At 48.9% G+C, this 27,089-nt stretch overlaps 1 long non-coding RNA gene across 4 annotated transcripts in view; it reads right to left on the reverse strand.

Annotated features, from left to right (window-relative positions):
- The window catches only part of LOC118352045 (uncharacterized), a 113,824-nt gene that overhangs the window by 24,625 nt on the left and 62,110 nt on the right, over nucleotides 1-27,089 (reverse strand). For all 4 annotated transcript variants that reach the window (XR_007405150.1, XR_007405149.1, XR_007405148.1 and 1 more), the window contains exon 3: nucleotides 6,094-6,208. This is a non-coding gene — a long non-coding RNA (uncharacterized LOC118352045). The remainder of the gene's footprint in view (nucleotides 1-6,093; nucleotides 6,209-27,089) is intronic.

Here is a 27,089-nt window from a genome sequence, read left to right on the forward strand (position 1 = left end):
CTTTTTAAAAATCAGTAAGTGTTTAATAGAGGGAGCTGGTCTGGGCTCTGCTGATGGGCAAGCAGCTTCATAAAGGCAAAGCCCTGGCCTCCCTGCTCCTCTGTGCACACTCCCAGCCTCTGTCCCTGCCACTTGCTGAAATGCATTTTCTGCCTCTCTCTCAGCTAATAGACTCTCTTCAAAAATGGAAGTTAATCCTTGGGCAATGCGATGTTAAACCGCCTGAGGAAGAATTAAATATTTCAGAAGAGAACATGGTAAAAAATGGCAACTGCTATTTTAGATTCTTTGAAAATTTAAGTAGGAGAGCAAAAAATAGAAAGCAGCTTGTACTTGGTACAATGGATCTAAGTTCACTTTTGTGAGATTCTTGAGAATATGCAGGGAGACAGAGAAACAGCAAAATGCTTGGACACTGAGGTGACCTGGCCACTCTGGTCAGAGTTGCAGAGGCCCAGAGATGGTTCCAATCCCTCAGAAGTGAAAAGAACATGCAGTCTGAAAAAAGAAAATTGACCTATTTCCCTTCCCCTTGTCATAAGGTAGCGGGTAAGTAAAACTTGCACCTTTGCGAGGAGCAGGCTCTGGAGATGGGCACTTGGGTGGCAGGCCTGAGTCCCTGGGGACCGGCCCTTCGGCTTGGGAAACACTTGGCCTCGGTGCCCACAGGCCACTCCTCTGAAAAGCAGAAGTGCCAAGAGAGCCTGTGGGCAGGGCAGGTGTGAGTCTTGGTGAGTGGTGAGCAATCAATACACGCTGGACTATGAGGATATAATAATGAAACAGACTTAGGCTGGATACATTTTTACCACAGAAGTACAAAGAGAAAGCACTCTTTCCTCTATAGACAGAGGCAAACCAGGTAATTGTAAAAATGCTGCAATCATTTTTCTATCCTGTGCTTTTACGATCCAATTTATCGCCCTGCTCCTCACAGCTGCTTTCCAGAGCCCACAGACTGTGGTTAAAACATATTAACTGGAGTCAGAATAGCAGGTTCAAGTATTTATGTATTTATGGCTTGCCTCAAAGAGGCACAAGTGATGTGACTTCAATTGTTTTAATTTGCTATGCCTTGTCTCCCTCTGCCTCAAGGGGCTCTGCACATTCACACAGGCAGCCAGCAGGGAGAGACACCCCCTTGGGGGTCTGTGCCACTCAGACAAGGGTGTGTAGGTCCAAAGGCACCTCTAGTTCCAAAACCAAACCACCTGGGATGCGATGTGCGCTCGGAGCCTGATCCGGCCTGAAGACATCTCAATCACACATTATTAGGGGCAGCTCTTTGGCTATTCAGCCTTTGGTTTTGAGAGTTTTGAGACCAGTTTTGATTCCCCATGATGGGGGTCAACCATCATGAGGACCTACTCTGCTGCTGAGGGCACTGGGGAAGGATTGCATAACCCAGAATCCCTCAGCATGCCTGAAAATGCCAGAGGTGGCACTTGTCATTGAAGGAAAATGCCTTGACCCAAATCCTGGATCTGGGTGTTGTGAAGCACACAGGGGAGGGCACACAGTACCTCGTCCTACACTGGCACACTGACATTGTTAGTCTGTAGTGTTTTAATGTAGGGACGGCTTGAATTGGGGTCCTCTGAACTGCTCCTGAGCAGTTCTGGTTAGGGTGGAAACAGCTTGAGCTGGTGCTCACACTAGATGGCACAGTTAGGAATTAGGTGCTTAGCTGGATGGGTCTGACGCCACCATTTTCATCTGAGTGCCCCTCATCAAGAGTAACTGATCTGTATATGTGCCAGTCTCCTTTCTGAAGTGGGAATTGACCAACCCCCCACTTCACAGGCATCCAGCATGGCAGTGAGCTGCCGCATGTAGTCTGGTCCAGTCCTTGGAATACAGTATGTGCTCAGTAATGCTCATTCTCACTGGAATGCGCTGCGGATAGATACATTTGGACCTCTCTGAGGTGAGCCTGTCATCTCATAAGGAGTGAATCAAGTCTCCATAGTGAGCCAGGGATTATGGATGAAACTGTACTGCTTGGTGAGCTTGAGTGGAGAGAAAACAATCCAGAAAGAGAAAAGAAGATGACTAGAACCAGGGATATTCAGACCGTGTATGCTGATAAATGCCTCACTCTGCTTCTGAAAAATCCAGTTCAAGAAGAGGCAGTGGAATGGGGTGGGGCTGGAGTAGGTTGATTGGGTTTTTCCACCTCAGTGACCTTAATTTTCAGAGTAAACTGTCTCATGACAACTACATCCCTAGGTCTCAGCTCACCACCCAAAGATTACAGGTACATAACAGGTAACAAGGGAAAGGCAGGTCCCAGCTGAGAACCTTTGGAGGTGGAGAAGCCAGGACACTGCTTGGCTCACTCTTAGCCAGGGAGAGGCCTAAGTGGGGGTCTGAGAAGTCCCCCTCCTCAAACAGTCTGTGCTTTTCAGATCCAGAAGAACTCTGACAGCCCTCTTCAGGCAATGAGTGAAAAAGACACTGGGGGACTGCCTTTCTGACATGTACCAGGACAGCCAGAGTGACAGGGAGGCCAGCCTTGCAGGCAGCAAGGTTAAGGGGGCCTTTAAAGGGGCTTGTGAACTATCAGCCTTCATCTATGACTCAAATCACCCCAAGAAGTTGAGGGAGCCCACTTTTAGGGTGCACAGGGGGGCAGGAAGAGGGGAGTGGTGGTGAAACACCTCTAGCATACCATAGCATAGGAGCATAGGAGAACCATCTCAGGAAGATCAGCAAGCCCAGGGCTAATCTGTGGCACACTGATTACTAAGTTAACTTAAAATGTGCATGACAGGTTTTGTGTCCAGAAGCATCTGTTTTTGAACAGCACACTCTGTCTACCAGCAGAGAACATCTGAAGACATATTCAGAGAGTGATGCACTAAGAGGAGCAAGTGATCTCACTGCTTTGAGCTGCATTTCCTTTTTCTTTCTTTCCTTTTTTTTTTTGGGAAGGGGAGGGGGGTTTGTATAGATGTTTCTCACCCAGTTCTTATACTTGTGATCACCTAACTGCTGCTTCTTCCCCTGAATCCCCACTCAGGTCATTAGAAGAGGCCTTCCGTGGCCTGGCTGTGCCCAGTGGCTCCAGAGACCGCCAGCACCTGGCTGGGGAGCTGGTGGGAATGCAGACCCTCGGGCCCACCCTGGACCTACTGGATGGGGAGCCTGTGCTGAACAAGCTGAAGAAACCTGCTCTCAAGCAGATTTTGCTAACATGTCGATTCTGGTGAATTGAAAAGGAAGGGGAAGGGCTGATTCTTACCAGGCTACTAGTTCGAGAATATTATTCTCAAGCACCATGTAGGTCAGATTTTCTGAGGACAAAAATTAAGGGGAAGTAGAATTTGGAAATTCTGGTTTCTGCTAGTTTTGTAAAAACAAATCATAGGATACAAAGGCTCATCAATTGGTGGGTGTTCACTCTGTAATCATCATCATCATTACTCAGTTTTCATGGATTACTAAAATATTTTTTCTTTTTTACTATCATGCTTTTTCTGGAGGGAGGACTGACCAGAGATGTATACCTATGCCTGGTTATTGGACTCAAACCTGCCCCTTCCCATCGGGTTCCTCCCCATAATCTTCCATGCCCTCCCCTGCATAAGCACAGCCACCTGTCACCACTCAGGCTGCCCAGCGCCCACCTCCCTGCACCATCTCCGTCAGTCTGTTGTGGTGTCTGCATCATTTCTTGTCTCCCTCACCCTGCAGTGGGGGAGGTTGGCCTTCAGCAGACACTTTGGCAATGGTACCCATCTCTCTGGTGGGGAGAGGCAAGTGAGGCTGGGATGCGGCTGTCCCTGGGTTCACCTTTGGCTAGTCCCTCTCCATGTGGCCTCTCAGGTTACAACCCTCCTCCAGTCCCCTGTAGGCTGGCTGCCACAGCTCCCAGTCCCTAGACTGCACCTCTCCGTGTCTCCCCACCCCCTGCCCATATTTCTGTACTCTGCCCCTTAGTCAAACTCTCCTCAAATGACCCAACCTGAGTGGCCATCTGTCTCCTCCTCACCCCTGGCCACTGACACATGGCTCTACTATCCCGTATACCTCACATTCCTGAACATCCCCACAGCCTTATGAAAAATAAGCCCAAGGGTGGTTTCTTTCACCTTCAGCCTCTTTGCACTACGTCTGATAGTTCCCCAAACACCTCATGTTCAGAATGTCTACAGTAACTCCTTTCACTCTCCAAATTTCTCCCCCACCCTCTTCCAAGGACATCACCACTGCCCCCTCCATCCAGGCTTCTATCCTGCTTTCACTTCCAGAGTGGGGGATGAGGGATGGCCTCCCAGACTGCACAGGCCCCGTGCCCCTGCATACAATCTGGTGTCTCACCACCTCTCCACCTGAGGACACCCTGCAGCCTACTCTCGCCTGTGGAAATGAATCCTCTAGCAGAGCTCCAGTGCGATGCACACTGCCACTCAGACACCACGCCCTTTCTACCCCTTGCTCTTATTCATGCTGCTCTCATGTTTAGGATCAGTCCCAACCCCAGGCATCATTCTAGTTCAGATCTGGCTCAGGAAACCCTAAGGGGCTCTCCTTTTCTCTCATTTCCTACAGTCCCTTATTTTCTGTCCCATTTATCATTAAACAATTAATCACGTCCTACTTCTGGCTGCCTTGATCTGCTACAAAAGACACATGTTTAACTCTTCAGCTGCACCTGCCTAACTGCTCCAACCAGACCTGAAGCACTCTGGAGATGTGACTACTTATTTTGTGTATCTTGATGTCTCAGCATCTAGCAAAATGCGATGCGAACAGAAGGTGCTGGAAAGACAGAGTACAACCCTCCATTTTATGGCAAGGGATATCTGAAAAGATGGTAGAGGCTGTTTTGGGTTCTCCGAGTGCCCTGTGAAGCAGTGAAAGTGCAGGGACAATCACTTTAATCATGGTTGTGCTCCAAGCCACCTAAAATGAGGTTTCCAATTTCTGGTTTCTGTCTTCTATGTATGTCTGTTCTCATTACAACTGATTAAATATATCACAGAATTCTATTTTAATTTAAGTTATGACTTACAGATGTTTTTCCCCAAAGGTGCTGAGATGTTTCTGCATCCTGACCCTCATGTGAGACCCTCGTGTGACTGCTGACCCCACCCCTACTCAGGTACAAACCGCAGCTCCTGACCCTCACCCTGTCTAATCCATTCTTCCCACAGCAGCAAGAGAATGAAACAAAGCTGATCATGTCATTCTCTACCACCTCGACCTTCCAGTTCCCCAAGGCCGTCCCTGCCTGCTGTCCCTGCTGCCCATCAGGATACCTTGCCCTTCCCCCAGCTTCTGCGCAGCCCCCTCCCCCTGGCAGCTTCGTTAACCCATCCTTCGGCTTTGTGCCTAATGTCACTTAATATCTGTTCGCTCTCCCTCCTGCCCCTAAGACATAAACTAACAGGCAGCAAGTCTGGTCTGATGCCCTCTGCCTCCTGAGCACAGTAGGTCATCAAAATGTCAGTTTCACTTTCTGCAAGATGAAACTGTAACAGCGTGGGATTCAGGGATGCCAGTCATCCCAAGGAGTTACTCCTTGGATAGCCCAAAAAGTGTCATTCTTGTCTCAAATTAATCTGGGCTATAATACTCAGAGAGGCTTGTTCCATCCTTGCTGTGGAGTCCTCAGGTGGTATGGAGGTGACAGGCTGAGTGAGGTCCCCTGTGCCTGCAGTAGCAACAGATGCGTCTCCTACTCTCCACTGGCCTCACTGGAGACAGCTAACCACTGAGTGGTCTTGGAGAAGTTACTCAGGTGTTGGTGCTTGGTTTTCCTTCTTTATTTTTTATTGTAGTAAAATATACATAAAATTTACTAATCATTTTTAAGCGCATAGTTCTGTGGCATTAAGGACATTCATATTGCTGGGCAACCAGCACCACCATCTATCCCCAGAACATTTTCATCTTCCCAAAGTATAAACACTAACTCCTCCTTCTAGTACCCCTGGCAACCACCATATGATTTCTATGATTTTGGCTACTCTATGAATTGAATAGAAGAGGAACCATACAGTATTTGTCTTTCTGTCATTGGCTTATTCACTTAGCATAGTATCCTCAAAGTTCATACATATTGTAGCATGTGTCAGAATGTCCTACCTTTTTTAAGGCTGAATAATAATCCATTGTGTGGATAGACCACATTTTGCTTGTCTGCCCATCCTTCCATCTGTCCACGGACAGTTGGGTTGCTTCTACCTTTTGGTCTTCCTTCCTGTAAAAGTACAATTATAGTTTTGGTCTGCCTGAAAAGACAAAGCCAAGCACCCCTTCTCTAGACAACTGTAGCATGGGTGCTGATGCCCCGCCCATATTCCTGGGTACCAGCTGGTGCCACCCAAGGTTTCTTGCTCCAAGCTTGGATTCTCTCTGCCTGAAGCTACAGAGGGAAGGCTAGAAGTGCTGGTACATTAACAGCCCAGGAGCAGCCCTCAACCAGTAACCATGAGAGGTGGTGGGTGAATGTTTCACTGAGCTCCTTCACCCCTCGGTGGCTGTAGTCACGAACTTTTGAATGAATGCCTGCTATCCTGCCTTCCCCTCTGGCCTAACTATTGTTGCCTGGGCTCACCTTCCAGATACATTATTTGCACCTGAATCCTCTCAGTGCGGGCTTCTGGAGGAATCCAAATTAATGCCCACACCAAGCTCACCCCTGCACAGAGGCATTGATGGAGGAGGAGCAGACAGGCACATAATGTGTACTCTGCTGACTGAGAAGCCCATTATTCACTCACAGGGGCAATGGTCCCCATCTGTAGTCCAGGGGTACCCAGGGAAGATGGGTAGATCAGCTGGGGGATCCTGCCCTAAATTGTCCTGGAAAGACTCTTGGAAAATGAATGAGGAGGATCTTTTCTGACTGCTCCAGGCTTACGATGGCAGCTATATGCTCCTGCTAAAACAGGCCAAGTCACCCATCTGGATTGTGGCGGCCTCCCCTGCCCACTGTACCAAGTAGTATCTCCCCATACATGGTGATGCCACAACTATTCCAAGGCTAATGTCCCAGGCAGAGACCTCAGGGACAGTCAGGTCCCATGCAAATCTCACTCCTACAGACATAACACCTGCCTACTTTTGGTGGCTCAGTCAGCCCCTCAGTGCAAATGCAAGGGTGTATCATGTCTCATCATGCTTAGGCAGCCAGGGTAGAGGCACACCTTGAAGAGTTATGCATTCAGACTAAATACCCAGGCCACATGGGCACCCGCCTCCCCTACCATGGGAGCAGAGCACCAAGTGTTTCTTGGAGTCACCAGAGCCTCCCGGCTGCCTTCCCATCTCTTTTCTGTTGTGACACTTGTTCTGCCAAAATGACCCTTTCCTGCAAATTGTAGAAGATTTCATAACTTAGCCACACGGCTCTGGTAACATCAGAAAGGTGAGAGCCAGAGTGTGAGACGTTACTGGAGCAGGCATCCTCCACACCATCTGCTGTCACTGTGTCATCTAAGTGGACTTCATGTGGTTAATGAGGTCACAGGTCATCTTACCCTCCACCCTGATTCAGTGCCAGGTGACCAGAGGATGACTGCTTTTCAGCAATGCAGTTGGAAGTCCTCAGCTGGATTGGACCTGCTGTGGATGCAGGGCTCTGAAGTGTTAAGAAAGAGCTGCTGATTATAAAATGGAGCTCTCCAATTCCACTAGGCCAACTTCTTCTTCCTCTGCTCAGAGCGTGTTCTGATCTGCCCACCAAGGCTGGGAGTAATACCTGTATGTTCAACAAGTAGAGACTGATTGTTCCCCTCTCCCTGACCTGTGGCACTGGGGTCTGTGGCAACACAGAGAGCCCTGAGCCAGGGAGGGGCTGCCCTCTGGGTGCGTCCAGGCTAGCCAAGCCCCAACAGTGAGCGCTGTCTGCAACTATTTCAAGTGCCTTGTGTCCATTAACTTTTCAATCTTGCGGCAGCCCTTTGAGGAAGGTATTATCATCTGCATGTCACGGAATGAGGAAACAATAGAACTTCCCTGCCTCAATTCACCCAAAGTCACCAGGCTATCAAGCAGCAAGCCAGGATAGCAGGCCCCAGCACCCACATTTATTTTTTAAAAGATTCTATTTATTTGAGAGAGTGAGAGAAAGAGAGAGAGAGAGAGAACAAACAAACATGAGCAGGGAAAGGGAGAGGGAGCAGCAGGGAGCCTGATGTGGGGCTCCATCCCAGGACCCCAGGATCATGACCTGAGCTGAAGGCAGATGCTCAACCGGCCAAGCCACGCAGGCGCCCCAGCTCCCACACTCTTAACCACTGTGCCACATCAACTCCCCAGAAGCACAAACGAGGGTGATCTTTACATTTCCCATAATCACTACATCAGCTGTCACCCTTTCTGAGCCTCAGAGCAGTTGTCTCACTGTCACAGGGAATCCACAAGGAAAAACAAGTATCAATTCACCTTTCTGAACATGCCAAGCTCTGCTGACCCTTGTGCAGAGCAGTTTTGCATGAATAATAGCTAAAGTCAGGGTTTTGATGGAGAGAAACAAACCACGATGTCTTATGAAATGTTAATCAGGGTGGTGAGGGCTCTGAGTTGTGACAGAGGTTTCCCCTACTGCAGAGGGCAGCCTCTCATGAGGCTTTGCCATCCTGCTCCCAGGAGTCACTGAAACCACCTTAGCCCCGTCTGCTCTGCTGTGGTACAGATACTCCAAGGTGCGACGATCTCAACAGAATACGGCATGTACGCAGAGACATTTTTGCATGCAGACATGCAGACACACACGCTTTCCATCTGGGTTGTTTTAACACAGAGTCTGCACATCCCTATGGTGGTAAAGACAGGGACATTCGTGCCTAGCACTGTGCTGGGAACGACTCAAGGCTCTCGGAGTCTAATGAGAAAAACAGACCTGAAGAGCTTGCTTCAAGACACTATGATAACAGCACTGGTTACACAGACTCTGCCAGGAGTGGTGTGGGGCACCTGGGAGCCAGGGAAGGCTTCTCAGGAGAGGCGACGTATGGCTGAATCTCAAATACAAAGTAAGAATCACTTACAGTTCTACAAAAAACTAAGCAAGGCAATGGTGTGATGAGGAAGAGACACTTCCTGGTCAGAACTGTGGAGACAGGCTTTGGGTATGAGCTGGAGAGGCAGAAAGCCTAGATTTAGACCCTTGCCTTCTTGCTGGGCCTGAGACCTTGAGCCATTTATTGCTTCACATGTCTCCTTGCCTGTTGAATGGGGACTGCACTGTCTCATGTAAACCTCAATACCAAGAGCTTAGCCTACTCAGCATCTGTTCAACCAACTGCTTATTAAAATGGTTCATGGATAGAGTCAATACTTGGCTTGTTTTCTACTATGACCATGTCACTTTGGTCTCAAGATGGGGAAGTGCCCCCAATCCAGTGTCTCAGAGTTCTGCAGGGTCCTTGGCTCCTGGATTAGACCTTGAAACATGAATAAAAGAGGGTCTTTTGGTTTTTATTTATGAACTGCCCACGCTTCCTCACAGAATAATGTTGGAAAATACAGAATTGCCAATATGCTACCCTGAAGAGGCAGGGGATTGTCAACAGGCTCCAGGAGGGAACAGGAAAATATATCTTCTGTTTAGTACCTTTAGGGGCCTGCCATTTAAACGGTCATACCCTTTGCAGAAGGTATGGTGGGGTGGAGTGGGGTATGGAGGCTTGGCTTAGGGTAAAGGGAATTTTCCCCAAACTGACAGTTAACTGTGGTAAATTGCAGAGAACCGAGAAGCAAAGTCCCCCTTTCAGAAAACAACTCACAAATAAATTGCCAATCAATACAGCCCTAAGTCCACCACAAATTCCCCTTCAAGATAGCAAAGGAAAGGGGCCAGGGAAATTTATAATCTCTTTTCCTAGGCATGCATCAGCCTATATTTTTGACAGGCAGTAACAGAAAGCAGATTTCCTGCATGCTTCTATTCTCCTTGCTCTTGGTTCTTGAACTTGATTTCTGCTCCTCTCTGCTCTGGTAACATTAAATTTATTTTGTGATCCCGACAAGTCTAGTGACCCAGACTTGTATGAGCCTTGCACAGAATTTTAACTACAGTTCTCTTCTGGACTTTTCATGGTTTATATGTTTCTTCAATTTTCCTGGCCCTTGGTCCTTGGCAAGAGAGAACCTAGAACACAGCACTATGAGTGAGCTGCCATATTGACTATGGCAGGACCAGGGACCAGAACCATCTTCAAGACAGGCTTCACAAAAGGAACTGGGGGAGAATAACAGAGAAGGTACAGTAGAATAAGAATCGTTTTAAAGGGACAAAATTAGAGGCTTCTAGAAGCTACCTTAATAAAATCTACAGAAAATGGTGATGTGATGGGACACCAGCCTCTCTGTCCCCCAACAAAGATCACCAATCAGGCTGCTATCCACAAACAAGACCACTCTGGGAGAGCTCTAGAGTCTACTTGAGAAATTTTAGCAACACAGTGGAAAAAACCTGAGAAAACCTGCATAAGAGAGAAGGAAGTTTCATTTTGCATGCATTAGCCCATCCCTCAAGACAGCATTGATCATCACCAAGAGAGAACTTCCAAGCTACAAAGAGCTCCCCTCTCTAGGAAAGGAAGAGCAGATTGAACTAGCTTCTCCAGCTTTTTGGGGTAAGTGAAGGTCCTGCTTCGGCTTTGCCCTAGTTCCTTCTCAAAATTTAATGTGTACGTGAATTACCTGCAGGTCTGGGGGGTGGAGTCTCAAATTCTGTTTATAACAAGCCCCCATGGAACACAGTTTGCATGGCAAGATTCCAGATAACCTAATTCAACCATCTCATTTTCAGATGAAGACACGGGTCCAGAGTGAATGAGTAACTTGGGGAAGGAACTCAGAGTGAGAAATGAGTCTAAAATCTATGTCTGTGATTCCTGGCCAATAGTTCCCAAAGGAGCCTTCCCACCAGCTCTGCCCTTAGTCATCCAAGCCCACCAGGAATCTGAGATAGGAGCTCCACTTCCCCAGCTGATTCTAATGCTCAACCAGTTTTATTTATTTTTATTTATTTTTATTTTTAATTTTTATTTTTTTGCTCAACCAGTTTTAGAGGTCAACAGATGAGCTGACCTCTCAAACTACCTTTCAGCCTGGGATGGTGTCACCACTTGAGACAAGGCTGGAGACCAGGTTGCTCGTTGTACCACCTGGTAGCAAGGGGGATTACGGGTACGTTGCAGGAGGGTGAAACCAGGGCCGCTTCCCAGAGTTAACAAAGGGGTTATGAGAGTAGCAGGGGATCCCCACCCTCCATCTCTCTTTGAAGAGAATCAAAGCCACCATGATGAGGAAGGGACACCAATGAGCTACTGTCATTGTGAGGAGGATGATCTGGATGTCTCAGTATCTATCAGAGAAAGTAAGGAAAACTGAGGCTGTGGTCTCACTGTGAAGGGAGACACGTCTAGAAAAAAATATCCCTTTGAAGAGCTTTTGAGAATCAAATGAAAAATATCTGATGTGGGACAGTTTTTCTCTGAAATTGTGAGTGGCCTGCTGGGTGGCTTCTGTGCTGTGCAAGAGCATGGTTATGAGGATGGTGGATTTGGGGGTGGGGTGGGGTTTGGGGTTTAGGGTTTCCTCCTGCTTATAAGGAAGGAAGGACACAGAAAGAAGGTTCCACTAAATGAGCCTCCAGGGAGTGTGGGGCTGTGGTGCGGGCACTACTGAGCCAGATTCTGACCCTCCTTCCCCTTTGTTTGCCACACGGATTTGCAATTCTTCCCACTAAGGAGGGGAGGGGAGCCTGCCCCTTGACTTCGGGTTGGCTGCATAACTCAGTTTGGCCAGATCACCAGGGACCTGATGCATTTTTACTTGCTCCATCGCCCCTCCGCCATCACCCTGAACAGACTGACTACTGTGTTACTGGTTGGCGGTGTGAAGAGTGCAGCCACCAGTGGCCACCACCTGAAGCACAGAGGCGTCACCAAGCCGACCTTGGGCCAGCAGAAGCCCAGTGGCCCTGCAGACGTGGGCAACACAGAACTGTTGAAGTCCTGAGGCCGGGGCACTCCATGATATAGCTGCACCTTTGGCACAGGAGCGAGGAGACCAGCACTGGGCAGGAGTGCACTCCCAGGGCCCAGTCAGCGCTCTGCTCGGGGCCACCAGCTGTTCCAGAAGACTAACAGCTGAGCCGCTAATTGAGAGGACAGGACAACTTTAGTAACCGGTCATCACGGACTCCCAATTTCGTGATCCCTTCTGCATTTCAGACCTTTGCTCTCATTCCTACACATAATGAAAAGAAAAACCAGACTTTTAATCACGGTGGTTGGCTGCAAAAAGTGACACTTTTGCTAATAATAAACATGCGATCGTTAACGCTTTACCACATCACATGCCTTTGGCTCAGGTCTCCTGGTACTTCATAAACACGTCCTCATTCATCATTTGGAGGCCTGAGGTTTCTGCTCACTCCCATGGCGAAGAGAGGCAGCTAACTCCTGGCCTGGGGGACCTTTCCTGGGGTCCTGAGTTAATAGGATTCTCCGAGGGACGGAGGACAAGGAATTACCTATGGTCTTGTTGGAGAACACTGACTCTAAATAATTTCCTATCCATGCAACTGCTCACCATCTCAGTGCCTGACTTGGATTTTAATCTGGTTCAGCTTCTTCCTGACTGTTGTGACCTTAGGGAAATGAACTTTTCTGACCCTCTGCTCCCTCAACATAAAACCTTAAGAGTTGCTGTCAGGGTTCTAGATAATAACTACATAAGAAAAAAACTTCTGGTCTTATGCTTACATGTGTAGGTTCTTAAGGCTAGCTGTTTTCTTTATCAGAGCACACAGGAAGGAGGGTTGTCGTGTGTGAATGTATACGTTGTTAACTGCAAAAGACGCCTAGCCAAGGAGGCAAACAGGGCTGAAGTCCAATCCTTGTCTCCTCTGTGGCTTGTAGCTGTCCAGAAAAAAGGGTCCCTGTTCCTAACTTGCACTTGCACACAGGGTATAAGGCAGACCTGATGGCCCAGCACCCTGAGAGTCAAAATCACTTTTGTGTTGAAATGTCTCTGAAAGAAAGTGAAAACCCATCACTTGAGTAGCCTGCAAATAGTCATTCAGCTTTTTTTTTGATTGAGCACATCTGGGGAGACACCTTGGAATCTGTACTCAAACTCAATGTCTGGGAATGTCTGTCCACACCGAGCCTCATGAACCACTGTGATGTTTCTGGTCTCCTTGGCTCAGGCCTGGGCTCTTGAGAGATAACAGCAGGTCGAACAAACAAACAGGAAATAATCTACACCAGTTCAAGTTTAAATCCCAGGGTTAAAAATCCAGAAATACCCGCTGTGTCTTGTTAACAAGAGCTTCAGTCAGCAGGGCCTCCCAGAGCGCTTGGGGCAGGGAGAGGCCAGGCACAGAGGGGGCACGTGGCAGAGGGGCAGTTGGAAGGTGGCCGGGTCTCTGACAAGTAGCCTCTGATGTACACTAATGATAGGAAAGAGCTTGGCCACCGAAGGCAATTACAGAGGATGAGACACTGCGCACGCCAGCGAGTCAGGGGAGTGCAGGGGGATCTTATTATCTCTCTGTCTTGCTTAATAGGAGTTAATAGTTGGAAGGGAATAAAAGAATGGTGTGTGAAGTTTAGTGCCAATACGGTCTAATATACATGCTATGTTTTTATTTCAAAGAGGATAAAGGCCCAAATTTTATACTGAAAACAAATGTTAAAAATTAATTATAAAGAAGACACCAGAGGGCCTCGAGCATGTTCCCTGGGTGACTGATTAAATGCCTGCCTCATTTAGACTGGTATAAACCCAATCTCTTGGAGGAAGGCCAAAACTATTTGCCAACGTCCACAGAGACTCTCCAAGAAAATGATCCTGGTGCCAGGAAAGAGAAAAACATACTCACCACTGCTGCCTGGAGCCAGCCACAGCCATGGGGTGGGATCCAGTCACGGGCAGGAAAGGGAATGCTTCTGCTAGGTCAGTGTGGGTCAAGCGCATCCTTTACCACCTGAAACTGATCACTGAGGACCCAAACAAGTGACACTGCACAAATCTGTGATGAAGGTGTCCTTGAAGCTTGGGGGGGATGGGGGCTTTATTTTTTTAACCCCTAGATTTTGTTTGCTTTTAGAGAATATCTTCCCAATTCTCAGAGTGTGCAAACTCTAACTGAAAATTTAAGAAGTAGGAAATAAGCCAATGGCTCTGTTACCTTTTGAATTTTAAAATTATATTTTAATGGCAAGATAACATGTTCCTTGTTAAAACTAAAAGATTATCAAAAAAGCTGCCTTCGACACTCTGCATAGCCTCAAACCCTAATTTCTTTCTTTCCTCCTTCCTTCCTTCCTTTTGCCTCAAGTCTGGTGTGGGCTCTCTCTGACCCTCAGAGAGCACAAACACACAGAATCGTTCTGTGTAGTATCCTTCTACTGGTGTCATCACACAGGACATATTTTTCCACACCTCACATTTTCCATTCAATGACAGGGTTTGGAATTTAATTCACATTGGTACATATGCTAACCATGGCATAATATTCCAAAATATGGATACAATTACTTCACATTCAACATTTTGAAAAAAGGTCCAAGTTTCTTAGGTTGATATTTAGGGCTGTTCACAGTAAGATCCCAACCTTCTCTGATATTTAGGGCTGCTCACAGTATGACCCCAATATTCTCTATTTTCCACAGGTCCCCCTCTCCACTTCAAAGGAAACCAACCAAACCAGAGGAACCATTTGCAGTTTCTCACAAGGGAAGGGCAGCATTTCAATGGAGAGCTCTCCGTACCATCAGCTCTCCCCATCCTTGAAGGGCAGGCCCTGGAACCTTCCTCAGGAGGGCCAGTGTCCTTCACATGCCCCCTGTGTGGGGCCCTTACCACTCGTGCTGAGCATTCAAGTGACTAATGGACTATTCTCACTGTCCCTTTTCAGCAGCAAGCCCCTGAAGGGTAAGAGCATGGACCGGGATGTAGTAGCAGGTGCTCAACAAGTTTTTGTTGAATTAAGAAAAAAAAAGTAACAATGTCTTACCGATTCTTTATACTGCTATGGGAGGAGCAAAGGCCAAGCTAGAAGTTGGACTGTGGACACATTTTCCTCCCTGCCATCCATCCACTTATCCACCCATCTTTCTTTTTTATTCCTCCTTCTACCCCACCCTTCATTCTTTCTCTTTGGTGGCAGCCATGAAAACATGCCTTCAGATTTCTGACAGCACTGTAAAGCTGGGGTAGGATAACTAATGAGAAGCATGAGCCAGTGCTGGATATGTGGCCCCTCTTGTCACCATGGGGGTGTGGCAGGACTGACAACAGTGGCTCACACTGGCTGGGCTCCTTTGAGCTGCACCCCCAGGCTGCACTGATTCCTGGAGTCCCCATGCATTGGCAAGGGCCTCCCGTGTTTCACGGTGCATTCACTTTATCCTACTGCTACCGGGGATTTGACAACCCCTATTTTATTTTATTCATGAGAGACTCAGAGAGAGGGGCAGAGACACAGGCAGAGGGGAGCCCGATGTGGGACTTGATCCCAGGATCCCGGGACCATGACCTGAGCTGAAGGAAGACGCTCAACCACTGAGCCACCCAATGGCCCTGGGCAGCCCTTCTATTTTAGAGTGAGAGGAAGGGACTGCCAGAGAAACTAGTGGCTTGCCTGAGGGGCCACGCCCGGGCCCCCTTGAGCCAAGTCGGATGCTCAGACGCCAGGGGCAACTGCAGCCCGAGGCAGCGGGGGCTGAACAGTCAGGGCCCAAGAGGTGCTAGAACAAAACGAGTTCCATGATTCCTCTCACTTCCATCGGCTGTCTCTTGGTGAGGGAAGGTCTGATATGCCTAGGACACGCTAAAATGCTGACATTTGTTTCTTTAAAGCAGACTATGTCATTCAGGAGCCATGGGCTCTTCCTCACTTCTGATTTTCTAAATCCTGAGCTTCTGCAGCGAGTCTTCCAGTTCTCAACAAGCATGACGGCGGGGTCTGTGGGGTCAGCACAGGGCTTCCGCGGCAGCTCCCTGCTCCCCTGGGCCTGGAGGCTGCTGGCGGCCCCCACTCTGCCCCCCTGCGGCCCTGAGGCAGCTGTCCCTTCCAGTGGGCCCCTGGCAGCCGTGGCGCCCTCATGTCGGGGGCCCAAGGCGAGGTGCAGGGTAAGCCCTCACAAGACGGGCTGCCAGTGCCATATGGGGGCCTGGCTGAGCCCCCTCGGAGCCATCAGCTCTGCTGCCTCCTAGAACAGATGACAGGGACTGCCTTGTGTGTGTCCGCCAACCTCTCCTGACCTCTGGTAGCCCTTGTCTGGTAGCCCTACCTCTCCTTCCTCTCGGCTCGGGTTTGGGAAAACAGGCTTCTAAAAGCATTCCTGCTTGTCAGCATCCTATCAACCATTTTCTTGGCTGATTGATTCCTGTTTTCTACAATTCCAAAATTCATGTCCTGTGTGTCCTCACGGCTCACATTTCCTGGTGTCCTTCCTCTGTTCCTTCCCATCCTCTTACTGCCTCCTCCACACACCTGCCCCGCCTCAGACCTCTGGGCTTGTTTTGTCCAGACAGACAGGACTCCATGAGCAGCGCTCAGGTGCCACCATCCAGGTGGCAGCCCGCTGAGACGGGGACTGTGAGGATATGGCCCCAGGCACGGCAGAGCCCCTTGGCAGTTCTTAACACACCATCAGTTTTCAGAGATGCACTCAGCCTGTTTGGGCCAACAAGCAACCTGAGAGCCAGCGTGGGAGTTACTGGGCAGGAACCAGCAATCTGAAAGAGAAACAAATAAGGGCCACCCAGAGTGCTGAAGTGGACGGAACCAGCGGGTAGAGATAGTAGGTCTGGGTATGGAGAGCAATACTCATTTTCAATGTTGCTTCCTACGCCACCATCAGTGGGCAATGGATGCTGGCAGTGATGATGATGACAATACAAAAGAAAAAAGGTTACATCAGTGAATTTAACTTTCAAAAATCAGATGACTATATCTATATTCCTGTTTTAACGGTTAGAAGATAAACTAGAATCTAGGTCAGTGTCAAACTAAATACCTGTTTGAGGTGCCTTCCAAAGAGGAGGGTAAAGAAAGCACTTTTTTAAAAAAATAATTAAAATTCTCCCAAATAGGATTAATTTCTTACTATTCTAATTTTTATTTCAAGCGTACAAAACCTGGATCCTGATGTGGAGAAGATGACCAATCGTTTCCAAGTCTGGTTTGGTTCTGGTTGTTACATTAGCCCCTACATCATATGTGGGTTCCACATGCCCCCACACAGCTGGGAAAGTCTCGCCCTCGCCTTTGCTTTTATCCTTCTTGGAGGAGACTAAGACATCACATATTCCCCAGAGGAGGAGAAGAGGACAGCTGCATTTTGCCCTTAGCCCCTCCATCATTATCATTCCAAAATGCTGCATCTTAAGTTTGGCTTTCTCTGTCTGCTAAGAACTCAGATTCTTCCCACTGAGAGATAAGGCTCCCCAAAACGTCACCAAAATGTGTTCCAGAAGCGGTTAGCAGTCCTTGTCCTGGCCTGGGTGAGCGGGATCTAGTAGGAACCAGCCCCTTCACCTCACAAAACCAGCCATCCTTCCCAAAATGTCAAATAGGGGATAATTGGTTCAGGTAAGTGTCAGCTCCCCAGCCCCCAGGCCACCAGTTTTTGGTATTCTTTCTTTTCTTTCTAGTAATTCATTTCACAATGACCTTCCTCCAAAAGGCTGGCATTTTTACAAGTGTTTCTTGGGGAAGGTGTCCCGCTTTGCTAAAGCAGCATCCTATGAAACTACAGCAAAGTCTTGCTGGTGTTGCTTGTTACTGCTGGGGAAGTCGAGATTCTGGGTGAGCGCAGACCTCCACCTCCAGTGGGTGTGCACTCACCTCCTTCAATTGGCACATGTGTGCCACTTCCAGGAGGGTAGAATTTAACCTGAGCACTTTCCCCCCGAAGTGTGAACTACGTTCTCACACACTCTGTCACCTTCCTTTGTGTTTCTAAATTAGAAAACCTAAACCCAAATGTCACTTTTCTCAGACATGAAACCCTCTCATGGTCAATGTAAAAGGAGGAGGCAATTAACTTCCTGGGTAAATTCAACCACGCTGAAAAAAGTGGTTAAAAAAGAAAACCTATTCCACAAACGACATCCCTTGTTTAAAGCCAAAATGATGAATGCAGCTCCTGAGGCTCCTGTCAAATGAGCAAGGTGGAGGAGAGCGCTTGCCTTCCCTCTGTTGCCAGCTGGCTACGAGAATGCACTGTTTCTATGCTGCTGGATACACTGATTGGCTGTTTGATGAGGCCGATTTGTGGCTAGTTTCTTTGCTTTTTTTCCTTTTCCTTTTTGATACTGTCCTTCAAGTTTTCTAATAAAACAAGCTCCATTTCTGAGTTTCCAGTGGGGCTATTACGGCCTAGCACACAATGGGCCCGGCAGGCCCTGACTGAACGCACTGCATTCTGCTAGTGAGTCCAGTAATTATAGAGGAATAGACCTATGCAGAAACAAAAAGACAGAGGCAAGGCTCCAACTAGTTGTTCAAGTCTCAACAGTTTTCTTCCAGGTTTGATTAAAATTGTGCTTGAAAATTTGTCGTCTCCCACCTCTGCATAAGTGAAAATGAAAACACATTTTTATTTGCACAGTTCTTTAGATGGTCATGTTGTGACTCAGAGGGTGAAGGGACCTGCTTAACCATATTTGAATGAATTTCTAAGCCACAGACTGATTCCTGCCAGGATGGCTTAGAGCCCTGGAGTTCCCGTAACCACAGGAGGTCAACCATTTCCCCATGACGAAATTTCCTCAACCCCGCCCAAAGGCATCAGTTGCTTCTCTAGATGAGCTTGACCTCAGGATACAAAATAGCATGTGGAGCATGGTTGCACCTGGCACCTCAAAAACAGCTTCTTATTAAGGCACCAGCAGGTCCTAGCATCTTAGCTCAATGACTATGGCTTCAGTAACAGAAGTGGGGTATGCTGAGTGGAAGGTCTGGAAGTTTCTGTCCTACTCAAGCCAAGCGCCATCTTCCCAGAGCTACTGATGGCCACAGGTATGTCTGTGATCACGGGTTCTCATCAGCCTCTGGGGAAAGGCAAGCCTTTGGCTCAGAATCCCTTTCCAGGTTAGGCCCTCGAAGAACTGGCCATGGGTTCTAAAAAGACACGGAGGCACAGACAATAGGCCTGGACAGCAGCTCCCCCAGGTACCTCTTGGGGGTTCCAAGAACTCTTTCCAGCTGCTCCACCCCCAGGGTCCCCGTCAAGTCACTCGTTTTCATTACCCTCCAACATACCTCCACCCAATGTCTAAGCACTCTCCCCTCCCACAGCTGACATTCCCCCTTTTCATTCCAATCTCACTGCCAAATCCCATATTTCCTAAATCAGCTCTAAGCATTACTGAAAGACCTCAAAAAGCGGCAAGCCCTGCAAAATACCTTTGCTTTTGCCACCGTGATGCCCCCTGTGACCCCTGGTTCCACAAAGGACTGCACAGGAGTCCCCTCATCACTCTCCCAGGTGCAGGGAGACATCCAACACTGACAATGAGGGAGGTGTGGCAGGATGGGGTGCTGCCTGGCCCCAGGGACCAGACAGGGCTGCATGTGTCCAATAATGATCATCGGTGCTGCCTGCAGGCTGGCACTGTAAGCCCCCTTTCCCTGTCATCTTCAGTTGCAAATGTTCTCGGCCATTTTCCAGGCACTTTTTTAATCTCTCCAGCCTTGCCAGGCAGGGCCATATCCTCCCGCTGCTTCCCTGTGCTGCCATGATGCACAAAGTGGCGGCAGTCACTTGACTCGGGTCTCTGTGTCTGGGGCAAAAGCAGCCCCAGGCTGGATCCTGCAGCCCCCCTGGCAAACAGACCCTTCAGGACTGAGAGGAGCCCAGCGGGGCATGCAGTGGGCTGGGCATCCTGCCTGTGCTCAGAGGCGCATGGGAAGCCGTGGGGCTGAGGGAAGGGGATGATAACACCCACCCACGAGTCCCTGCTTCGCACGAGGTGTGAGCAAATGAGGAACCGGGAGGGGAGCTTTGCAACCCGCTGCTCTCAAAGGCTGGCAAGCTCGCTCTCTCCGTGACTCATCCAGTTTCACTCTCAGGACTTCTTAATGCCTTTTATCTGCCACAAATGTTCCTGTCAGGGAGCTGGTAGGTGTTAGATGTTCAAGCAGACTCAGGGGTGTGAGCACACACACACAGTCTTTTGAAAAGCACATTTGTCTCGCTTAGAAACAAACACAACAACATACCTGCCTGCCTTAAAGTACTTCTCTGGGAATGAATGGCCTGCCTCTGACTTCTGAGCTCCCTGTTCACTATAGCTCTAAGTGGATGAGGGGCTTCTGCTGGAAGGGAGAGCAGCCCCTCGGACCCGGACCTGTGTCCTGCTGGGGTGGTGTGCGGAGAAATCAGGCCGGGGCAGTAGGCAAGCTGGAGTTGCCACTGCGGGCCACCCCAGCCCAGGCTCGGGGATGAACAGGACCACAGGCAGGAGGTGGGAGGGATGGCAACAGGCACTCTTCCGAGATGGCAAAGTTAAAGGGACAGAATGGTAAGGGAAACGAAGTGTAACAGTCAACAGCACTCTTTTCTCTACCTTTCCGTTAACGGCTGCTGACGTAAGGTTGTTTCCTAAATCTTCACGTCCCAGTTCAAATACTCCGTGAAGTCATCCATCTTCCCACAAAGGTGGGGCTCCAACCCCTAAAAAGGGATTCAACTCCATGCCACAAACAGCCAGGGAAGAAGGAATGGCACTGCCCCCCAAGTAGCTGATGGCTCCGGGAAACAGGCAGACAGATAAAGTGTATGATGCTGCAGAAGCAGGTGACCCAAATGTGAGCGGGGCCCAGCAAATGCTGTGGAACGCAGAGGAGAAGCTGGCAGGGGGGCAGTCTGCAGGGCAGTGGGGGCACAGGCAGGGCGTGGGCTGTGGTGAAGGGTAGCTGGGCACCATCGGAGGCCCACACAGGCCTGAGGCTGGGAAGGGAGCTGTTGGCACAGTGTGGAGGGGCCGGCAGCCTCCCCGTCCCCCGGGAACCCCCTCGGAGAAGACTGTCATCGGTGCTTCCTGTGGGGAGGTGACTGGCTCTAGTGTGGGGGGCTGGCTGGGGGTGGTCAGGGGACGACTAGGGTGAGAGCAAGTAGAAGGGAATGGCCAGAGCAGAGAACACTGAAGACAGAATTCACGAGACGGGCTCACATGAAGGAGGCACAAAGATGTGTCTGCCAAGCAAGAGGTCAAGGGTAGGTAGCTGGAATCCAGGGTACCACAGATTAGGGTGGTGGGCAGGGGTGGAAACAGGGCAGGAGCTGCATCTTGATGCAGGGCTGTGTCTTCCTGTTTCTGGGCCCCCAGGAGCAGGCACTGGCCTCTTCCCAGGGCCCTGCACACCTCAGCACCGATGTGCAGGTCAGGTAAGGGCTAAGGGAGAAGCTGCCATCCAGCCCGGACAAGCGACGCAGCATCACCCTGACTCCAAAGGCTGACATTTCGCCACCGCAGGTGGAAGGACAGCTGGGAAGTCCAGCAGGGCCGTGCTCTGGTCAGCTTCAGCAAGAAGAGCTGCCGTGCTGTTCTGCCTTGGAGAAAGCAGGGAGGATGAGGGGAACAGGGTCTGTCTGCAGGAAGTATCAAGCACTTTCCCAGCCTTATTTTTAGATTAATGTGCTGATGCTATTACTAGCACTGGATTCCCAGCAGGAAGGGGCTAGGGAAGCAGGCGTGTTCGCCGTCTGTTCCATCACTTCAGCCACAAAACTTTCACCCTTGCTACCCCTCACAGATGGTCCTCACTCCTCCATTTTATTTTATTAAAAATTTTTTAATATTTTTTTTCAAAATTTATTTTTTTAATTCAAGTATAATGAACATACAGTGTTACATTAGTTTCAGGCCACAGAATCATTTTTCTAGATCTCCTGAGGCAAAGAAAACAAAAGCAAGATTAAACTATTGGTACTACACCAAAATAAAATGATTCTGTACAGCAAAGGGAGCCATCATGAAAGAAAAAGGCAACTCACCGAATGGGAAAAGATTTGCAAATGACATATCCAATAAAGGGTTAGTATCCAAAATAAATAAAGAGCTTGCTTATACAACTCAACACACAAAAAATAATCCAATTAAGAAATGGGCAGACGACCTGTATAGACATTTTTCCAAAGAAGACATCCAGATGGCCAACTCACTCCTCCATCTTAAAGCCTCGGCTCCGGGAGGTATCCTGCAGGGGTTCTGGCTGGCTGCCCTAGGCTGGCCCCCTACCTGCCACGACACCTAGGAACCCCCAGGGTGTGCCCTAAGGCACACACCTTCTTAAAGGAACCTCATGGCCATGCATTAGGTGATGAGACAAAATAAAATGACCAGCCTATTTACCTTACATTACAAACTGCACTTCAAAAGGGGAAAAATACAAGAAATATTCCAAACATGCTCTTCCTGGCATGGCTGAGCTTTGGCCTGACTCATTCTGCTTATCTTCTTTTCCACAGAGGGCAAGGGAGGAAAAGTGAGGAAAGATCACAATTTCACTTCATAAAGGGACTTGGTTTTCTCACATAAACACGTATTTTTTTTTTTAAGATTTTTAATTTATTTATTCATGAGGGACACAGAGGGAGAGAGAGGCAGAGACACAGGCAGAGGGAGAAGCAGGCTCCATGCAGGGAGCCCGACGTGGGACTCGATCCAGGGTCTCTAGGACCACACCCTGGGCTGAAGGCGGTGCTAAACCGCTGAGCCACCAGGGCTGCCCTCTCACATAAACACATACTTTTCATGGAAACCTGAACCCATCTCATCAACCACACAACCACACAACCACACGGTGTTCTGTCTTAGGTTACTGCAATTAGCTAAATACGATCTCTGTTCAGGCAAGAAACGAACAGCACAGGGTGCTGAGATTCTTCCCCCAAAGTTATAGTTTACAGAGCACTGGTATCTCAGAACAATCCTGCAGTTTCAGGAAAGAACAGCCCCATATTCTCTGGGTCTACTGGAAGCCTTCGCCAAAGGTCTACAGACTTAACTTGGTGACCCATCAAGGACTTTTGTCTACATTCCTCCTTCACCAAAACAGTTACTTTTGTGGTTTTTGAAGAAGTCTCACCGCTTACAAAACAAAATGCAAAAGGAAACAACACTCAGAGTGCTCATGAGGCACTGAACAAGTTATCTCCAACACAGAGAATCTCAGGCCCTGCTTGTTTTATTTTGTCTGGTATTATAATTAGGGACGACTTGCATTCTCACCAATTATGTCTCGTAGTCTATCTCTGGGATTAGAAAGTTAGGTATCTGAAGCAGCAAATGAGTGATTCTTTCTAGTATTCTCCAACATATCTGCCTGATGCCTTTGTATATGCAATACCTTTTTCAATGAACAAGAAACAATTGAATGAATGACCATCACTTTACTGTAGCTTTGGTAGGATCAGCTATGCTGTCCTTTTTTTACATTAACGAAAATCTTCTCCAGTTGGGGGGGTTGAAGGCAGTTGATAAGAGGATTTGGAAAGGACTGGTCAGGGAAGGTGGCAAATCCACAACACCCAAACCAGACCTCCTTTGTGTGCCCTTGGCAGACATTAATAATCACTTATGGGACTCTTGTTGAATGGTGATTAGGTCTCAGATTTCATCTTAGATACCAAGCCCAATCAATTGGCAGTAGCCAAGTGTAGAGAAAGCTCTATTTGCCTTCTTTGTGTTAGGTCCAGATTTTTAAAAGCAACACTTTACTAAAAATTAAAAAACAAAAACAAAAACAAACAGATTACAGGGTTATTTCTCTAGTTTATTAAAAAGTTTTTCATTTTTATTTTTAAACCCCTTCTTTCCTGTGCTGATTTGTGTGTGTGCATTCTGCCTCAATCTATTTAAACAGAACTTTGTCTGATAATCCAGTTGACTTTCTTTATGGTTGCTCTTTGCTCTTGCCTGGTGCCTAGGACCCTCCTCCAAGTGGATTTCACTACATCATCACACACCTGCCTGCACCCCTAACAGTAGGGAACTAGAGGTTACAGTGAGGAACACTGGGTCATTTTCTTCCACTTACAAATATTCCAATTTGTTCTTAAAATTCTCCTTAGAGAACACCACCTCAAGTTTGATCCTCAGCACAGAGGATCTGCTTTACGTACTAGGGTTTGGGGGAGCGACATGGCTCCCACTGGACCCTTGGGCCATCACTATTTCTGAGGTCACCCCCTGCCTGCTCCAACTGTCTGCCTTTCTCCGGAGGGGTGGGAGGACTCAACAAGCAATTGGGAATGGTTCTTACAGGGACACACCTGAAGGTTCCTGCGCATGAGAGGGATGCAGACACAGAAGCTGTCAATGATGAAGTGAGGCCTGTTAGGAGGTGTGTTCAGTTAATATGAAAGAAAGAAAATAAGATCTTGTCCTTGCCCTCGGGAGGCTCATGATCCCATGGAGCAGATGAGACCCATGTAGCAGACCAGGCTAAAACACAAACACGGCCACTTTGTCTTGCCAGCTGAAAGATCACAAAAGCACGAGAGGGGTGGGTTTCCTATTCCCCTCTCACAGGAGAAAGCTGGAAAGCAGAAGGTCTGAGGCTTCTTTGGCATCTGGAGAAAGAGGTTTTGATTACTAGTTTTTTGAAATCAAATGGGGAAAAGCTAGATGGAGAGAGCAGTAAGTCCCTCCAAGACCTGAACAGGCCCAGTGGAGCCTGAGGGGGAAGGGCTCTGCAATTGGAAGGGCTGTGGGCTCTGTTTCCACACTGAGGGAGGAACCTGGGAGCTGGAGACAGAGTTCTGGGGGGCTACCCTCCCCAGGGCTGCAGGGTGCTTCCCTTAACCATGACTTACCAGCTTTGTATGCTTTTGCTCACATAAAAATACAGATTAAGTTGAATGAAAATATTCTGACAAGTCCTCTAAGAAGGATGTGATGAGGAAGAGTCCCAAGCCCAGCTCTAGAACAAGGTCATAATGAAAAAGTCTAAAGAAAAGCTACGGGAATCAGGAGTATTTGCATCTATGTAATTAAGATAATAGCCTATCACCACAGCTGGCTGTAGTTGACTTAAGATCCGTATTGTAAGTGGAGTTGTGTTTCTGTTTTGTGTCCTAAAGGTGTGTCTTCTTGTTCAGACAGTTGTTCTGAGCTGTGAACCCTGGGAAGGGCCCCTGGAAGGAAAGTGAACCAAGGCCTGCACTGGCTGAGGCTCCTCCCAGGAGGCCTGGACTCCTGGCAGCACATCTATTGCTCTCCTAGACCAAACGAACTGGACTGGGGGAATTTGCTGGCTGCCTGAGAGCCAAGTCATCCTGAGCAGCGGAGGATGTGACAGTCGATGAGGTCGGTGGGAGCATCATTGTGCTACAAGGTCCTTAGCATAGCAATAGGCAGAGTGTTGGCAGCACTGTCCTGGGCAGGGCAAGAGGACGAGGCCAGCCTGGTAGAGTTAGCGGGGTGTTCCTTGGAGGGGACTGTAACTTCTTACTGCCAGAATGGGACGCCAAAAATGAAGTGCAGGGAGAGTGGGCCCTTGGGGCAGGGAGGCTTGCGTCTCCAGAGGCCAGTCATCTCTGCAGATGCAGGTGGGGGGAAGGCAGACACATCCTCCACCTCTCGGTAGCACAGGGGCTGGGAGAAGTGCTCAGTGGGGATGCTTGCGGAAAGACAGGCCTTTCTGGTGGGCACTTCTCCTTTTCTCTATTACACGTTGCTGACTGCTGGGCTAGGTTTAAATGTGGCAGGTGAACTTCTACTGGGCTCGGGGAATGGTGCCTGAGTGGAAGGAGATCCCTGTACCCCTGGGCCACGTGGTGGCAGCAACCCCAGTGCTAGGGAGGCCGGTAGTCCTGGCCCTCCAGGGAGATGAGCTGGGGATAGGCAGGGAGCCTTGGCAGGTGGGAGTCAGGGCAGAGAATCAGTACCAGGCCCAGGATGGGTCTGCAAAATGTCTAAATACACCCCAGAGCCTCACCCCTGGGGAAGCTGCTCAGGCAGGCCAGGGGGCCAGTGTGAGAGGAAATGTGGTGTGGGTTTCCCCTAGGCTGACGCTGGGCAGAGCCGCTTCTCCTGTGGTCTCAGGACCCCTGGGCAGGGACAATATGCTTTCTGGCCCAGCAGACACTGCTCTGGACACGTGAATGGTGGCTCGAGGGGTGAGCAGGAGGAAGGGCAACTGTGTGGACGCCACCCAATACAGGGAGCACTCCCTGGACCCCAGGCCTCCCGAGCCACAAATACAAACGTCTTGGCCCGTGAGTACTTCATCACAGATAAAGCTCATTTGGATAAACAGAGATCTCCAATTTCTCTGTCTGTGGGTGTTCTGTGGTCACCGTTTCCTCTGCTGTCCCTGGGGGATTAGGAATCCGGTGACGGGGATCCCTGGGTGGCTCAGCGGTTTAGCGCCTGCCTTTGGCCCAGGGCGCGATCCTGGAGTCCCGGGATCGAGTCCTGCGTCAGGCTCCCGGCATGGAGCCTGCTTCTCACTCGCTTGCGTCTCTGTCTCTCTCTCTCTATCATGAATAATAAATAAATAAAATCTTTTTTAAAAAAAAGGAATCTGGTGACAAATGAGCCCCCAGAATTCCTATCAGGGGAGCTCAGAGCTGAGTCCAGGGTGAGGGGAGGGTGTACCATTTTCCTGTGTGGGCTTCTCTCCTGCTTCTGCCTCTCCTGCTGTCTTCACCCACGAGGACTCTTCTGACCCGACACACGCAGTTTCCTGCATGCAGCCTGGCATCTCCCCAGAACCCAAAGGCTGCCCCTCTTCCTCCTGAAGCCCCAGTGCAAGGAAGAGCCCAATAAACAGTTCCCGAGGGAGCGTGTTACTGAGGACACCAGGCTACGTCTGTGTGGTTCCCCTGAAATTCAGAAATCACCTCTTTACCCTTTAAAAGAATCTAATCTCATTTAGAATCATGCTTCTGTTTGCTTCCCTATAAAGTAAGATCCAGGCAAGTCTCTAAGATGCCCTGTGATTCTAAATCTGATTTCATACAGCATACGGTACAGAGGCTTGTGGAAGGATATATACGAAAGCAACCTTAAGCTTGGGGTGCCAGCAGCGCCACACCGACAGTGGGGGTTTGTTGGGGTCAGTTATATGAGACTCAGCCAGGCCCCTGCCCCCT

Source organism: Canis lupus, chromosome 23 (genome assembly GCF_003254725.2).
Source record: "Canis lupus dingo isolate Sandy chromosome 23, ASM325472v2, whole genome shotgun sequence".
Classification (NCBI taxonomy): Eukaryota; Metazoa; Chordata; class Mammalia; order Carnivora; family Canidae; genus Canis; species Canis lupus.